Genomic DNA, 5103 nt, shown 5'->3' on the forward strand with positions numbered 1-5103 from the left:
GAAGAGATGCCCTGGCAAGGCCTGCAGCATCAATGTCCAGAGTGGGAGAGGCTGGAGGGTGGGGGGAGGCAGAACACAGCTCCATTCAGATATATGGATGTTTCATGATCTAGAAAGATCCCACATCGAGTCTTTTTGAAAAGCTAATTTTATGATTTAGACAAAAAAACTTTTAATTGTTTTTATAATTGAGTTCTAGAAGACTAATGGGAGGATAAGTGCAAGGATACAATTGAACACTATTAATTGCAGAGCATGTTAAGGTGTCCAACTCCAACAGCCCTTTTGCCTTTGTAGAATGAGCCAACCACTTATAATATCTCTACTCCAAAACCCTCATTAGCCCTGCTTTGCCCACTGCCCTGTTCATAAGCTTGGCCACTTTCCTTTCTCCAGAATGATATCTCATTTCTCTTGTGGCCTTGCCGTCCACCTGTCAGAGTGACCTAGAGCCTCCTGGGCTAACTCCACTCTATTTTGGGGAGAGCAAGGGAGTATCTTTCTGATGGCAAGAAAGGAAGCTACATTTTTCCAATAGCAGGGAAGGAATTAATACTGACCTCCAGTATCTGGGCCTTTGCTTGGTTGAGAATGGCAGCTACAATCCAATCTGGGATCATGAAATTCCAGTTTCTTCTTTGGCTTTTTAAAAAAATTGTATGATATTTAAAGTTCACAACATTGTTTGTAAGGAAGAAAGATGCAACAATATATTGCAAAATAGTTACAAAAATATCTCCAGTACTTCCTGGTTAGATGCATCACAGATGAGGAGATCTGCCCATTAGCAAGATGAGGTTAAAGTTCAAGGAAATGAGCACATAGCTAGGATTTTTCTATGTATACCGTGTGCATACGCATGTGTGCACACTCACATTTGACATCCTCAGAGCTGAGGATTCTGGACACTATTTTGGAAAACAAGAGCCACAAAAGAGACCGAAGCATATCATTCTAAAAGAGGAAAATATATTTATTTTTAAATGTCTATGGGATGGAAATCTTATGAATAGTACTGCTAAGTCAAGAAAAACCTCATATCTAATATTTAAATGCAAACCAGGCTTTCCATGTTAAACAAGCACCAGAAATAGAAGGAGTGAGAGTCTATGCAGTTGGCTTCTTCAGCATCTGAGCTCCCAGGCTTTGCAGGGAACAGTAGTAAACCATTCCCTTACAAATCTTAAATGAAGCGTAAATAAAACTCTGTGGATGCAATTATTCTCTTTACTATCCAAAGTACCAGCTGTGTAAGTTCAAGAGCCATTTGGAGCTCAGGCAACAGCTTGCCCGTCTGTCTCTTCTCTGTTTAGCTGTCATTCCCACCAAGTGCTGAAGGACATGCCCAAGATGCTAAACCCACTGCTCTGACTCTAAACTCCAGTTATTGAAACAATGTTTTCTAGGCAGTAGCCATTTTTGGTTGGACACACCAAACCTGATCATATTACTCTGACGTCTTCTGTGTGACAGAATTGTTTTATTAAAGTATCTAGAAAATAGGAAAAAGGCCATGAAAAATTAATAGCCTGCTTAACTCCTCCACCCCTACATGCTATACAGGATAGACTCATCAACAAGATCTATCCCATGGGATCATACAAACATAACTTAAGGCATGTTCTGAAAGTTTAGCATTTTTGTGAATTTTATTTGTCATCATTTTGCTTTGTCCTCCAATAGCTTGTTTTTAATTTTTCTGTAACTGGAAGTGGCTTCAAACTTGTCAGCTTCTCGAGAAACAGAGAAGAATGCAAGGCTGGGACCTTGGTGAGCACCATGTTTAATTCTGGATGCTGCATCTTCAGAGGCACACTGACTACCTTGAGGGTGGCAGGCTGGCCAGGGCAGGAATTCACACCACACGTGGGTAAAGAAACGAAGGTATCAAACCCACCCTTTTCTGAAGGCGGACATAATCCTGTTGTAATGTTGAGGACAGAAGGCGACTCCAGAGTTCTTCAGAAGAGAACCAAGGTGCAAGTTACAGTTGTAGTTTTCATATAGTAGTTCTTCAAATTTTCATTGGTAACACAATTCACTGTGTGCCACTTTAATCTCTAACAATTTAATTTTCAGTTACTAGTTTTTCCTGAGAAGCATGCCTGATCTCCGTCAAATATCTGATCACTTCAGGGTTAGACATAATGCCAATAACTTGGGCTCCTACTTTGTACTTATTCTGAGATGGAGCAGGAGGCAGGCAAAAAGACACAAAGGGATTAAGAAGTTGAAACAAGTGAGAGGAACAACAGGGCAGAGTGAATGTCAGTTAAGGTTTGTCCTTGAAGAACAAACCATGTCTACCTGTGGGTGTGCTGTGGAAAGTCTGAGGTGTGTGTGTTTACAATAAGGATCAGGATCTAATGGAAGGAACCTCCAATCTATTCTAAAATTCTCTCCTTAAAAGATGAAAGATATTGGGGCTATTAAATTTGGACAAATCCAAACAAGTACCACCTCGTTGTTTTGCTCATGGGGGTAGCTGGCATTGACCTTTGCCAGCTTCACGATACTCAATCTGTTTCTCCTGACCTTCCTATTAAATGACTGATATGGGGACTGGGGTTGTAGCTTAGTGGTAGAGCGCTTGATGGCATGTGTGAGGCACTGGGTGCCGCAGTCTGGCTGGGCACAAATGCCGCAGTCTGGCTGGGCACACAATCACGAGCCACCACACAGCTTGTAGATTCAAACAGCAACTCTTTATTCCCGAACTCACACCAGCCGTCTACAATCACGTTCTGGGGAAATCCACGTTCTCTGCCCAAATCCACTCCCGCTGGGCTTCTGTCTCCCAAAAAATACTGTCTGAATCCCGTGAAAACTCAAGGGGAACTCAGGCAGCAGGATACGCCCTATTCCCAGCAGGAATAATCTTAAACCTGGAACGCCCTAAACCCGATTATCCTAAACCGGGAACACCCTAATCCCGGATCCGCCCTGGTCCTTGAGCAAGGTCACCTAACTGCAATGTCACTGCAAAATGTCCTATTTCCACGAGTCCTTCCACTAAGCAACATTGGGTACGCTGGCAAGGAAATTGTCATACCTACTTGGCTAATGGCTCCCAGCAACTGGGTTCCATCCTCAACACCACATAAAAATAAATAAATAAAATAAAGGTATTGTGTCCATTTTTATAACTAAAAATATTTTTTAAAAAATAAATGGTATGTGTGGCAAGGTGCCACAACTGTCCTAAAATAAAACAATGTCATGAAATATCTAGTTTTCATACAGGCTTAAATACTATTTATTGCTTTGATACATGGGCACTACCAATTTAAAATAACAATTTTCCTCTAAGAGCTGAAATATCTAAATACCATATGTCTTTTCAGGTAGCTGGAGGTATCTATTCTCTCTGCTTTGGGAGAAACAGCCTCACCTTGTCTGAAAAATCCCTGAATCCAGGAAAGGGCCACCTGAACCAAGGTCCAGCTTGGTTCACAAACCACTTTTCTACATGTGTGAAATTAAATAAGCAGGAGACCCTTAGCCCAAAGTTGTCTCTGTACAAAGGGAAACTTACAAGCATATTGTAAAGAGCAGAATCTCAGCTTATCACAGGCACGTGGATTTCAGCCTATCACCGTGCCCAAATACGGAAAATAACCAATGGCGCGGCTGTTCAGACAAGACAGAGGTTAGCAGAAGCCAATCAGGAGATTTCTCTATTTGGCTTCTGTGCCAGCCTATAAAAGTTTGCTGCACACAGTACTGGGTGGAGCTCTGCACCTCTTGTGGTTCTGAGTGCTTCCAATTCAACAATCTTTCTTTGCTTCAAGTATTCTGCCAAGTCTATTTGTTTAAAAATTTTAAAACATGCAATGGGTTTACTCTTCCTTAGACATCTATTTGCTTTTCCACAATGAGTTCTGTGGGACTCAAGTAATAATTTCATGGGGATGGAAGAGACTCAAATGTATTTTCTGAAATGGGTGTTTGTATTGCAGAATAATTTATATTTAGGAGATAATGACATAATTTTGTTTTGGATTATGTAGCATCTTAATTGCTTAGAGATGATTTCTAAAATACCAGAAAGAATGAAGGAAGACCAGGGGAAAATTGCTTTTTGTCAATGTTACTTTCTTCAGGACAGACTTCAAAAGAGTTTCTGAAACATTTGCTTGGGCTTAGAGAATTGTGAACAACTTATCAGTTTGTGCCCACTACCTGTCGGAGTGATGGTCGATAAGAACAGAAGATAAATCTTTTATAAACAGGGATTATAAAATATTGTAAGGGCAGGGAGAGTAAAGGGGAATGTAACAGTAATATTTTGGGAAAAGAAGACTTGTACATTCAATTGGATAATTTGGGTGAGCAAGAACATTGAAACCTTCATGTTTAAGGGAACTGGAATGCTCAGCAAGGGCAGAAAGTTAGATATGGAGAAGTTATACTGCTGTCTGCTCAACATGTTGAACAATTACCTTGTGCCAGGCAAATTACCAAATTTAGCTGTCTTTTCCTAATCTGCCTCAGGAAGCCTCTAACAGTAAGAAAACATGGATTGCACTGTAGTTCTGCTAGTAACCAAAAAATCTTGGACCAGATCATTGAACCTCTCTGGGTTGAACTTTTTTCTTATTTATTAAATGAAAGAATTGATGTGTATATATTTGTAATTTCCAGATTTTGGAGTTTTGCATAGGGTTCAGTTCATGAGTTAACATAGATAATCAAGAGACCAACAATTTTTTAATATTGTTTCACTGGTATTCTGGAAACCCCATGTGCAAAGGAGAAATATTCTTTCTAAATAAGAAAGAATGTCCTTCACTAGGATAAGAGTGTCCTTCACTGGGACACCACTTATTTCCATATTCTAAATCAAGATGGCAAACTCTAAGACACTTGCAATGCACCTTTATCCATCAACTGTAGGATTTCTGCTGAGCCACTGACAAGCTTCTTTAGCTAATGACATTTTTGGCAAGACTAGTTGAGGCAAAGTCTAAGTCAGAGCTCAAAATGGTTCATTCAGGTATCTGATTTCAGTTTAAAAGCATTTTATTTGCTCCATGAAAAGAAGAAATGACGATATAGTTATTGGAAAATATGTGAGTTGATCACATCAGGACAGGACATGAT

Source organism: Marmota flaviventris, chromosome 11 (genome assembly GCF_047511675.1).
Source record: "Marmota flaviventris isolate mMarFla1 chromosome 11, mMarFla1.hap1, whole genome shotgun sequence".
NCBI lineage: Eukaryota > Metazoa > Chordata > Mammalia > Rodentia > Sciuridae > Marmota > Marmota flaviventris.